The 13,069-nt window shown below is 48.2% G+C and overlaps 1 protein-coding gene across 5 annotated transcripts in view; it reads left to right on the top strand.

Moving 5' to 3' along the window:
• The window catches only part of IL1R1 (interleukin 1 receptor type 1), a 74,899-nt gene that overhangs the window by 35,144 nt on the left and 26,686 nt on the right, over nucleotides 1–13,069 (top strand). The window contains exon 1 of one of the 5 annotated variants that reach the window (XM_008008245.3): nucleotides 3,561–3,789. The exons of 1 other annotated variant lie outside the window; for it this stretch is intronic. The gene's annotated coding sequence lies outside the window, so the exon portion shown is untranslated. Of the gene's footprint in view, nucleotides 1–3,560; nucleotides 3,790–4,045; nucleotides 4,246–4,566; nucleotides 4,812–13,069 lie in introns of those variants that run through there. 3 more of the 5 variants (XM_008008246.3, XM_008008244.3, XM_008008242.3) reach the window with 3 other exon arrangements.

Raw genomic sequence — 13,069 nt, forward strand, 5'->3', positions numbered from 1 at the left:
TGGTTCTGTTAGGTGCAATAGTACTTGGATGTCGCCAAGTCTATTGGCCTCTGGAACTTACTGTGCTGTATCTGTTAACATGAGAAAAATGAGGTGCAAGAAACCTCTTTCAGTCATTTGCCTTCATTGAGCAAGATTCAAGCTGCAATTAGAACAAACAGTTGGCTGGTCTGCCTGTCACTTATGTCTTATCTTCCTTCTCTTATTTAAAGAGGTTAAGAAATGGTTTATTGCCTGTGACCGCCTTATGAAATATGTCACACTTTCTCATCAGCTCTTATTTCCTGTTCACATGTGGCTTTCTGGTTGGTAAAGGTCTTATTAAATCAGAGGAATTTGAATGGAAAGATGATCATAGTAGCCCACCACCAATTGCCTAGGGAAAGGGAGAGTGTTCAGTAGATTGAAACTGAGAAGTTGTAGTGAGAAAGAGTAAGGCGAAATGTAGATAAGAAAATAGTTACTTGAAAGTCAGCAGATGGAAAATGTATGAGAGGTGGGAAAACAAACCTAGCCTGTAGAAGGAAGTCCATCTAGGACAGTGGTTTCCAATCTGTGTTGTGGTTCTGTGAGAGATTACCGGCAGTGCCATAAATAACAAAAATATGTGTAGCAAATTAAGAATCACAGAGGCCCTCTGTGCAAAAATGTAATTTTCTTTATTTCTTTACAGTTGAAGACAACTTGACTTAGGAATTCTCATTTCCACCTGATGGTAGAAAAAGATCTCGCTAATTTAGAGTTGTTTTGTCTCCACTGGTTCAAGACTCAGTCTCTCTGGGAGTAGTAACACAATTTCTTCAGAATTCTTTCCTTCCAAACCCTGCATTTGTTTTTTCTGAAGGATCAATGGAGTTCTTTGCGGGTGGTGGGGCTGAAGTAGACAGAGCTGAAGAATGGTTGTCCTGGTGTCCCAGGAAGGGTTCTGGTCCATGAGTTATCCTCTGTTCTTGAAAACTTCAGCTAGGACCATACTTGTCCCATCAGACTAAGTCCAAGGGCTCTTTGGTCTTCTTAGCTTCTTCACTGTCCCCTTTGAGTGTCTGGGGACTCTCATCTGCTTTACCTGAATACTCTGAGATACACTGGACTTTTCTCGAGGCAGCCTGTCCTGAGGCCCAGGCATATCTGCTGCCAGGCCTGCTCTTTGGCTCAGGCCATGTTGGACACAGGGCTTTGCTATGACCCTGGTGAAGTCCAGAACTAGGCCTGGGAAACCAAGTGGCATTCCTCTCTTCTAGTCTTCTCCATCATCCTCTTCACTCAGGAGGAGTCCAGGTGATGCAGTCTGGTTATTTGTCCCTGACCAAATCTCACGTTAAAATGTAATCCCGAATGTTGGAGGTTGGGGCTGGTGGGAGTTGGTTGGATCGTGGGGGTAGATCCCTCACGAATGGCTTGGGCCATCCCCTTGGTGATAAGCGAACTTTTGCTTTGAGTTCACATGAGATCTGGTCATTTAGAAGTGAGTAGCACCTCCCGCACCTCTCTCTCACTTCCTCCTGCTCTGGCCATGTGACGTACCTGCACCTCCTTCACCTTCTGTCATGATGTTAGTTTCCTGAGGCCTCCTCAGAAGCCCAGCAGATGCCAGTGCCATGCTTCCTGTATAGCCTGCAGAACCATGGGAGAATTAAACCTCTTTTCTTATAAATTACTCGGTTTCAGGTTTTTTGTTTTTGTTTTTGTTTTAATAGCAATGTAGGAATGGCCTGATACACCGGGATTTCTCTTGTTAGGTGGTGCTGAAGAGTGGAAGCTCTGAGTCCCCCCTCAGAGACCTTTCAGGGTCTAGTAAACAGCAGCCTCCTCCCTCTGCTTCTCCCCTTCCCACCTGCTGATCAACTCTGTTCCTTGGAGTGGGAACAAAAACAAATAGCTTTACATTACCACACATTCTTCTGTACTCCATGGTTTATGATATAAACGTTATGGTCTAAGTTGTCCAATACTTTGGCTTTGGAGGTTCAATGAAGAAAAGCATAAAATACTTCTTCTTTCAAGCCTAGCCTTAATGTTTATAACGGACAGTCTTTCAAAATGTCCTGCCACATGTGCCATAGGAGATGTTTTATTTTTCAGGCATTGGATTATGTTGTGTCGGTCAATATGATTTTGTTTCATGTGCATTATCAGAGACTCTTCCCAAAGAGGGTCCTGGGATCTGATCAGCTAGACCAGTGGAGGAGAAACTGAAAACCATCAGTGAACAGGGTCTCAGTCAAGTCTCCTGAATGATAAGCATTTCAGAGGTGGGAGAGAGACACCCCGGAAGGTATCCAGAGGCTAAGAATGCTATTTCTGTGTCTTGTAAGTTTTTGTCCAAGAGGTGGACCATTGGATTGCATCACTAGTATACAATGTCAGTGTAAGCGGTAGACTTTGCAGTGAAGCATGTTGATGTGCTCTCAGAGCATTTTTGTGGTGCTGAGATAGGGATACAGGGATTACAGTCTCCACCTTATGGGAACCTCCTATCCAGGGGATGGAGTGAGGCAGGCAGGCACACCAGTTATCCAAGGAAAGGAAATAAAGGGAAGGAGGGAGTCAGTGAAAGTGGTCAGGACAACTGAGTGAGGGAGAAGGTGACTTCAAGTCCCAGATAGAACAGTGGTTATAAGGTGAGAAAGAGGAGGTCTTCCAATTCCATTTCTGTGTTGGGCGGGTGTTTGAGAGTCCCACCGGGGTCTAGAGGCCTGCATGTCTAGCAGGACACCGGGCAGGAGTGGCTGAAAGGGGACAACACTTACAAAAGAGAAAAATTATAGATTTTATTTCTACATGGTTGCCCAAATCAATTTCACTTCCTACTTGTAAACTGCTTAAAAACCTTTGTTATGTAAATGGAAAGACGAATTTGTGTTCACCATCATAGTGCTTCTGGGCTGGTTCCACAGCATCCAGCCAGGCCCACCTGCTGTAGCTTTCAGAACTGCCATTTGAACACATGGTTAAAGCGGCCTTCAGTTGGAGGATTCACAGTAATGGCATCACTGTGGGAGCTTAGAGGAATAACTGCTTGGCAACCCTAGCTGCGCACTGGAATCACCTGGGAGCTTTACCAACACTGCTTTTTGGGCCTCAGCCCCAGAGACTCTGATGTGACTGATCCGAATACAGGAGTGTCATGTCCTTCCGTGATTCTGAGTGGAGTCACGGCTGTGAGACCCTCTGCTGTATAAAGGAATATTGAGAGCTGGGATTGTTAAGGAATTCTCATCATGCTACGTCACTGGCCTCTGATGAAAGCCTGCTTTCTCAAGAAAAAGGAACCATAAAAGCTTCTGGAACCAGATTGTTTAAGAATGAGAAATTGTCATCATGCCAGGTTGTAAGACAGCTTTTAGGGCAGATGAGCTGCTTTCTGCTGCTCATTCCTTCATCTTTTCCTCCAGCCTGGAGTTGTTCCGGACAGCTGAGGCTCAGGTGACCTCAATTCTTGAGTTTTGAAAGGGGCATATCCAGGGGTGGGTTAGGCGAGCAAGAGCCTGCCCAGTCTGAAAGGGATGCAGGAAGGGGCGGTGTGTACTAGAAGGAAGGAAGCTATCATCATTTATTAAAAGTCTTCTTGGAGGATGGCCCATGAAGACCTCTAAACAAGCTGGAGGGGCCAGTCACTTGCTGAAGACTAGCGAAGTGGAGGGGAAAAGCCTGAGGGAGCTGCAGACTTGACCACAGCGCCCTCCCCTCCCCTCCCTGCAAGGAACCCAAGGTGTGATCCTGTCAGGTGTTCGCTGCATGACCTTGGCCATCCTTCCATCCCCCTGGGTGTGGATTCTCATTGACAAAGTGAGCTGGTGGGCATAAATGGGTTTTAAGTTTAAAATTTTAAAAACCCTGTCTGCCCCCAAGTGTGGTATCAAGATTTTATGGTATGACACTTAAATTGCTTTTTTCATCCGGGCGCGTAACAGCAACAATGAAACCAGCAGATGACGCGTGAGTAGTATCAGCTCTGGGCCTGGCACTATTTTATATATATTAGCTCATTTTTCTTTTACTGTTCTCAACCACTCCGGAGATGAGATGAGTGCTGTTATGATCCCTTTTCACAGAAGAGGAAACGGAGGTATAAAGAAATTAGTGCACAAAGCCAGTCGGAGAGAGCCCGGGGCCAGGCACCAAGCTCCAGAGGTCGCTCTGGCGAGCGTTTGCTTCGGGATCTGATGCCCTGCAGTCGCCAACTCAATTCGCGGGTCGCCGCCAGGCTCCATGGGGGTAGTAGAGCCAGGTCGTGGTGGCTAGGTGAGTTGTCTCAACTAACTCTAGTGGAGCCGCCGCAGCCCTGGAGGAGCCGAGCCGCGACTCGGGAGTGCGCGGCAGCTCTCCAAAGTTTTGGAGCCGGCGGGACCCCTGCGGGCTGCCTGAGGCAGGGCGGCGTCCGGAGGGGTCTGTCCAGCTGCCCCTGCTCCTCCGGGTGGCGAGCTGGGGACACCCGGCCAGCTCGCTCGCCGCCAGCGGACTGGCCCAGCCGAGCCGTCACCGCCCGCTCCCCGCCCCCGCAGCCGCGGGGCTGGAGCCAGAGCCGCGCCCGGCAGTTCCCGGCCGCGAGGGCGGGAGCAGCTACTGCCCGCCGCCAGGAGCCGACTCGGAGCGCGCGGCGCCGGCCGGGAGGAGCCGGAGCGCGGCCCGGCCGGGCAGTCGGGGCGCCGGCCTGCCCCGCGCGCCCCAGGGAGCGGCAGGAATGTGACAGTCGCGCGCCCGCGCTGCGAAGCACTCCTCGCTCGGCTCCTAAGGCTCTCGCCCCTCCGAGCTGAGCCGGGTTCCGCCGGGGGCTGGGATCCCATCACCCTCCAAGGCCGCCAGTCCAGGTACGAGGAAGCTGGAGCATCCGGGGACTACGTTGGGGTGAGACGGACCCGGCCTTGACACCTAGGAGTGCCCCGCTCTGCAGGGCGCCGTGAGCGTCCTCCGTGAGTTGTACTCGGTTGTAAGAGTGTGTTGTGTAAGAAGGGATGACAGTGAGGTCTGCTTGTGCTTCCTGTGTGGAGCAGGAGTTAACGTTGTTCAGGTCGCTGGAAGGAACTTGCAGATTGTTCTGGAGGTGGGTTCTAGTAGGTGTGTGACTTCCCGTGTGAAGGGCTGTCGGGTTTTCTATCTGGCTACGTTCTACAGGTTCGGGAGGGTCCCTCTTAGAGGTTAGGCTCAGGACCATCAGTCTCCTTAACAAGGTAAGGGCTGAGGCCTTAACCGTACTGGGGAGGGTAACTTGTTGCCCCTCCAGATAAAGAATGGTGCTAGGGAATGTAGCTACAAGCAAGTAGGCACTGAGAAGACATTCATTATTTACAGCAGGCATGCCCAGCACTTTACAATTTATAAGACTCTTTACAGCGACTGGTCTTTTATCCTCCCTACAGTCTTGTGAGGAGGGTGCTGTCATCACCCCTGTTTTTCAGAGGAGGAAGCAGAAGCTTAGGTGACTAACTTGTTGGAGGATGATGTCTTGAAGGAGGGTGAGACCTCTGCATCCAAGCTCCTCTGTCTTCCCTCCCACTCGTCCCTGCCTGCCAGGGCTTTCTCTGCACTGCCAGGAGGAAGGAAGGCCGCTGGGAAGCCATGCAGATGCTGGCTCCAGGGTGGGGTGGCTGTCCACTGCGCTATCTTTGGGGCAGGGTATCTCCTCAGATGGGCACATTCCTGTGATTTAGCTCTACATTCTAGGAACTGAAGCAAGGGACACCATGAACTTGGGCTCCTGATGCCAAGGAGCAAGGGTCCACTTGTCACAGGAATGTGATGGATGTCTCAGTCACTGCGGTTTGGTGCCAGGCTTCTGGAAATTGAATGTGTGAAACAGAATTCCATGACTATTGATGATCTGAGGAAAGCCAGAGGTGGCATGGGGATGTTCACTGTCCTTTTTGCCATTCAGTTTACCAAGCGGCTATTGGCGTTGTTTTCTCTCTCAATCCCTTCTAATGTATTGTGTGATATCTCACTTGATATTTCATTTAATATTCTGTATTCATATCCGACGTTAACGTTTATGCTAGACAGAAAGGTAGAACCTTTGGGAATGGCGTTTGCTGGGGCAGGGATGTGGAACTCTGATTTATTTTCAGTCTCTGGCTAGCTGCCAAGCTGCTGTGTGTGACGCTTCTCCTGCACCCGTCCGCCCTCATGTGGCCTCCATTGCTGTTCAGGAAAGGGTATTTGATCTGAATTCTTACATGACCTTGGCAGGCCCAGAGCAGCACCCCCGCCCCCCTCGTTTCTAATAGTCCCTGCTTGTATGTCATAATGTGACATCAAGTTTTTTTTTGTTTTGTTTTTGTTTTTAATGGTTCTGAAACCTGTGACATGTTTTGAGTCAACCTCTCACCGTTGGTGAAACACTGCTTAATATTAGATTCACTAATTTATTAAAGATGTATTGACTGTCTACTATGTGCCAGGCACTGTGGTGAGTGGTGGGGAGACAGCAGTGAATACAACAAAGGAAAACCTCTGTCCCCTCATGGATGTGAGTCTTCTTGGTAAGACATAGGATGTCAGCAGTCTCTCTTCAAAAGGGGGATCTTTGAAATTCGCCCCTTTGTACAAGGGTATGGATGCACTGGCTGCCTAGAGGACACCACTCAGCAGCTCCAGTGGAGAGGACCAGGAGATGATGGGCACGGATGCAGCTCTGCCGTTCCTTAGAGAATTGCAGGGCTGCTATTCTCCAAGTTCATGGTGTCCCTTGCCTCCGTTCCTAGGATGTGGAGCTCTAGGATGTGGAGCTACACTCTGGCTTGGCCATGCACAGGGACCAGGGCGGATGGAAACCCTGTGGCCGGGATGCATCAGTGCAAGTTGAGTGTCCACCTGCCAGCTGGGACATTACAGAAAAGACATCTCAGTAATAAGAGAGGCAAAGCTGGACAATTGCGGTGAATCTACCACAGCATAGTGGGTGGAGAAGTACAGAGATCCTCATATTCTTATGCTACATAATGGATGTGCTAGGTACTTGCCATTTTAAAAGAAGTTGTCAGGGGCACCTGTGGCTCACCTGCCATGGCACAGCTCCAGGATGCTGCCCATCTGTTGCTGTGAGTGGGTGCTTGGTTTGCATTTTTGTCTCCTTGAGGTTGTGAGGTGGGCTGGTGGCACAAGACGAGGATCAGAACTGTCAGCAGCCTCTTTTTCCTCTGGTTGTCTGCTGTGGTTCCAGGAAATGCTCCTGGAGCCTCCTGGCCATGTCTAGCGCAGGGAGCACGTGGAAAGCCCTGGTACTGAGTTATCTTACCAAGTACTGAAAGGGGCTGGAGCTCTTTGAGGCCCTAGTCACCTGCATATTGGATTGTGTGCTGTCTCCTCTTCGTGCACATCCAGGAGCTCACACATGGTGGTGGCCTGAGGGAGACACCTATCACTTCCCAAGAGGACTCACGCCCACGAGAGGACAGGGGTCCCATAAATTAAAAGTAGGGGAAAAGGAAAACAAGAGTGGAGATGGAGTGGAGTCTGAAATGAGGCTTGACGTGTGCAGTGTAAACCTGGATGACCTAGATGCTGGTAAAGTTACCCAAGTAGGGCCGTGAATGTGGAGGGAAGCCTGAGTCTTAGCTCTGCCTGCACCTTAGCACTGCCTGAAGCACTCAGGGAAATGCCAGGACTGGATGCAGAGCAAACAAACTAGCATCTCTGGGGGCGTGCTGGGCACGGGTGTTTTCAAAGCCCCCCAGGTGGTTCTAACGCATAGCCAAGGTTGACAACATAAAGGCTCTTTCCTGTAGGCAGTGGGAAAGAGGAAACCCTGCAGGGCACAGCTAGCAGTGTCTTCAAGATGAAAGCAAAGTGCTCAGGAGAAAAAGCATTCTTGGCACAAAGAGAAGTGGGAACTTTCTTTTAAAGATCCCTGAAAAAGAGGAGAGAATAGTGAGTTTTCGGTGGTCTCTTGAAATGACCCTCCCTGTAAGTGCAGTTCGGTAATCGTGGTTTAGCGAGCTGTGAACAGGAAGAGCCTAGCCATGCTGACCTCTGCACATTTGCATCCCAAACATGAGAACTCATAGTTCCCTGAAAATACAGCCAATGACTAATGACCAAGAGTTAAATGAAAAGTTAGATGGTGTCACTTCCCATCAGTGGGTCTCACCTCATTAAAACCCAGCACCCCCCTTAATGCAAATATTTTAAAACACCCCTTTTATAATTTTGAAACGGTATAATAAAACTTATCTACAACATAACTTTAAAAAATCAATGTAATGCTTAGATGTTAAGGAGAAATAAAAGCAATTTGTATTAAAATGATGCATTTCAGTGTGCAGACACTTGAGCTAAGCTGAACTACAACCTAGTGAGGTGAGCCGGTGCTTTCTATAGACTGCAGGACAGCTGGCATGGGGTAGGGACAGGTGAGTCTCAGTGGCCATCCAAATGCCACTGAAGCATGAGTGACTCTTGGTCAAGGTCTCGATGGTAGCCAAAGGCCATTCTTCTCTCAATTTTCACAGTGATTGCATTCTTGAAAAATTTAGTGTGTATAAACTTGTGCCAACAATATATGTATTTTATATAAATGTGGAAGGGAGTTGGGGGGCTAGGTTTCAAACGCTGTAAATATGTTTCCATCAGTAGGAACATCTGTGAGACCCCTGGAGGTCAAGCAGGACAAGTCTTTACTGAGCAGAACTGCCTGTGTTGTTCCGGATGTCAAGCTTCGATGGCCTCCAATGCTAAATGCATCCTGATCACCCAGGGTCCCCTTCCCCACAGGTTCCGAAATGTTCCCTCAAGGGTCATACCCACCCCAGTGAGAACCATTGCTTTCCCTGCATTGCTAGGTAGTGAGTGATTAAAGTGCCATTGTAGGCGTGGGTGCTGAGATAGCAGGGCACCGGACATGTCTAAGCCAGCCATCAGGAATGCACTTCCGTTACTTGCTATAGGATTGTAGAGGTCAAATTAGAAATCAGAAAGGTTGGTGCTTTGTATGTGGGGGCGAACAGCCACAAGGGAACTTTGAGGGGTGGCAGGTCTACATCCTGATGAAGTATTCCTGGTGCACTCAGTTGTGGCAATTTATGGAACTGTCCACTTAAGTTTTGTGTGTTTCACCGTGTGCAATATGGTGAAAAATATTTACCCCAATAAAAAAATTGTAGAAGTGAAAACAATGTAACACTTCTTGTAGCGAAGGCTTAGTCCTCTAAAACTGTCTGTGGATCCCAATCTGAGAAATAGCTGTTCTTGCCTGACTGGGAGGCAGTGCTCCAGGGAGAAAGGTCTCTGGTTCTCAGTCAACTTTTGGACAAGTCCAGTGCAACAGTGGCCTTGGCATCGTAGCCCCTGGTGGCTGGAGAGGAGGTGTGTTGGAGGTACAGGGGAGGCTGGGAAACCCAAGGCAGGGCATTTAGAAAGGGGCCAAGGGACAGGAGACGAGGCCCATCCCTGTCTCTGGATTCTGGTTCTGTTGTCCAGGAGCCCTAGGAGGTTTGTAGGGGTGAGGTGGAAAAGTCAGACTTCAACCTAGAACCTAGTGGTCAAGAGGCTTGGGGTAGGTCCATCCCCGTCTGTGGCATCTGGTGACAGTGATCCTGTCTCTCTGTGTCTCATTGACCCTTTTGCCCTTAAAATCCACATGCCTTAGTTGAAACCACCAATCTTGTGGCTTTTCGCCTTGTATTAGCTGAATAATTGAGATTTCATAGCAACACCTGAAACCTTTTGGGAAATTTTCACTTTATCTTCATATCCTTGTGCATCCTCGATGATAAAAATAAAACTTTCCTTCTCCCATTTATATGGGTAAATAAGCCATTGATAACTATGAGCGAGGCTTTAGGATCCCTCTAGTGATAGGAACGTTGCCAGGCTTGGTGTTTCCTGGGCTTTCTGAGAGGGTGAGTGAGCTTCTATTTCCCTGCCGTGAGAGTGTTTGCTCATAGTTTGGTAGAGCTGTTTCTCTGGGGGAAAATCAGAGGTGACCACATCGAACACACAGTTGGGTTTTTGGGTTGTGTGCATGTGATAGAGTGTGGGTGACTAATCTCCACAGTGTGGAAACCATTGTGTCACGTTTGGAACGTAACACAGTGGTCCCCAGAATGCTCTGTGGTTACTTCCACACTTTCCTGCTCTAGCTTGGGTATGGAAGTTCCTGGGTGGGCTCTGTGATCATTAGGGGTAGGTTACTCTACCCCTATTGGTTACTCTAATTAGAGGTATGAGTGTGTGGGGCCCTGATGCTTCCATTTCTCATCAGAATTGCATAGAGATTATTATGGACATTTACTTAGGACAGTGCTTCTCGGATTTTACCTCCCAGGGATTCCTTCTGGGAAATAAAAAGCAAAGGCTCAACTTAGCCCTCCAAAGCAGCTCACTGTAAGTGATGCCTCTTTGAAGCCTCATGTTTTATCTTAGATCGTGGAGATTTTTCTTTCTGCTTCATAATGTAGCCATGTTTGCTCTAATAGAAAAATAACTCCCCCGAGAAAATCTGTGGGTGAAATTAGTAACCTAGGGAGATAGACTTCAGGCTCTCCGGCTGTCTGTAGCTTCTCCCTGGGAATTTGTGGATTCTAACCAGGGCTTGGGTAAGTATGGATACCTAAATCAACAATGAACATATTGGCCCCCAACAGAAGCCCCCCTTCCAGGAAATACTGTCTTTTCCATAAGTGTGTGGTTCTATGGCTTTGTAAGTTCCTTTTATCTTCTCTTTCAAACTGACATTTTTGTTTTTAACAATGATGGGGACTTTTTAATGACTGTCTGAATTCTTACAACAAAGGAATAACACAGGAGGTCAAGGCTGCAGTGAGCTATAATCACACCACTGCACTCCAGCCTGGGCAACAGAGCAAGACCCTGTCTCAAAAAACAAACAAACAAAGGGTAACAGGAGAACATCATAATTATGGGCTTGGTTTCAGTACTGTAACACATTCCCCGTACAAGTTTCCACCGATTTTCAGTAGAACACATGGACTGTAACATTTCATGAGCTAAAGAACCTGCTTTAGCTCTTGTTTTTTCAGGACTCATCCATGGCCCCTTCTCAGTTATGGCAAATAAGTTGGAGCCTAATTTTCTGAGTATTTCTCCATTATATCAGATCTACACATATGCACATATTGGTTAATATTAGGGATGAGAGGCCATATTAAATGATGCTGCAAATGCATTTATTTATCACTCCATGGGAAGGTAGAAGAGTGTGTTGCTATCAGGTGGAAATGTAGAAAGTGCAGTGAGGATTTTCTTGTAAATCTCAGATTTGGGGCTTGGCTATGTCAGGTCCCTGGAAGAAGGAGTAGTCACCTACTGCTGTCTCTTCTCTCCTCTTGGGCCTCTGTAGAGGTTTGGCCCTGTGCCTTGGAGGGCTCTGCTCTTACAGCTTGGACAGACACATCCCTCAGCATGGCAGGAAGTGTGGAAGGTCAAGAGGATGTGCCCACTTGGCCTAATCCTAATCCACCAGCACCCCTGTTCTTAATCATGTCCCTCATGTACCTGGGACCCCTGAATTCCCTCCCCAAACACCCTGGGCCCTAATTCCAGGGCCCGTGTGGTCATTCCCATGGACTCTACTGCCCGGTTCATAGACTGGCCAGGGCTGTACAGAGCGGGATAGACACAGGTAGACTTTGACGTGTACATGCTCAGGGCCCCTCCCAATAGGAAAGGCTGGAGACAGAGGAATGGAGATTAACGTAGCTAGACACAGCAGGAGCCACGCGGTGGGACTGCTGTGTGCAGGTCTCATGGTGAGGACAGCGCAGCCTGTGTTTGGACAGACATGGAATGCCAGGTGCCAGTATGAGCTTCCCCCAGCTCTGGGCACCTCTACTGCCGCTGTTCCCAGAAGTGGACCTCCAGGAGATTCTGATACGATCGGGGGTGCCTCTGCTGTGTGCCATCTTGCCTGTGCCTAGCTTCTATCCTAGAAGGCAGGGCTCACAATGTGGGGGAATTCCTCAGAATAAGAATGGAATTCCTCAACATTGTGGGAAATTCCTCAAGAAAAAGAAGCTGTTTAATAAATGCACTGTGGCTACAGAGCAGGAAAAATGCCTCCTTCCCCTGCACCAGGCCTAGGCCTTGAGGAAGAAACCTGGGTTCCTGTGACAGCCCCTCTCTCCCCAGCTGCCACTTTTCCCGTGCGTGCACTGGGTATGAAATTCCTTGCAGAGGGACAGGAAGGCGTTGTTGGATGAAGTCAGTATTTCCTGGAAGGGGGACTTCTGTTGGGGGCCAATATGTTCATTGTTAATTCTTGTACTTAATTTCTACTTTTGTAATTTGTTTCACATTACAGTTTCTCTTTCTGGGACTAGTGGGAAATTACTTTATGCCACAAATATGCATTTTCATTTTATCTTTAATCAACAAATAACTTTTTGTGTGTGTTGCACGTGCTGCTGTAGTCATGTTGTGATACGCCAGTGTTTCCAAATACGTCACGATCACCGAACAGCCATGGGGGCCGTATTCGGGAAGATCTTCACAATCGCAAGCTTTTGGATGTGATTGTCACATAAAGCCGTGGTGTGCTGCAGTGAATGGACAAGGCCTCCAGAAGTGGGGATGACCAGCCTAGGCCTCGGGTCACCCTAGGATCTGGCTGACTCCCTGGGTCTGGACGTCAGCATCTGAGCACTCCCTGCTGTCGTTCTTGGAAGCTGCTATGGAGAGGATGTTAGCCAGTCCGGGGGTTTCACACCTAACACAGGCATCCTTGCTTGAAGGCTAAACAGGGGGAACCGTATGCTGTGGCTTATTAATGTATTCAGTAAGTTAATCCTTTTCTCTTTCTTGTTTTATTTAATGTGGAAAATTCAATCTGAAAAATAACACAGTGGCATACACACATCTGTGACTTTTTATTGTTATTGGTATTTTCTAAAGATACGTTTTGAATGTTACTGTAAGTCATTTTAAAAAAATTACAATGGACTTTGATTAACTAATTCTGAATAAGGGAGGTTTCTTTACCTAGTATGCCTTCTGGCAGTAACATTTCTTAGTCTGTAGTCCTATTCCTGTAGTTCCCTCTCCTTGGGGTCATCCCCACCCCTCAACTCTTTCGACAACCATCTGGGTGTGAACTCTTTAACTCCTTATGTAGGAT

This window comes from Chlorocebus sabaeus, chromosome 14, assembly GCF_047675955.1.
Source record: "Chlorocebus sabaeus isolate Y175 chromosome 14, mChlSab1.0.hap1, whole genome shotgun sequence".
NCBI classification, from domain to species: domain Eukaryota; kingdom Metazoa; phylum Chordata; class Mammalia; order Primates; family Cercopithecidae; genus Chlorocebus; species Chlorocebus sabaeus.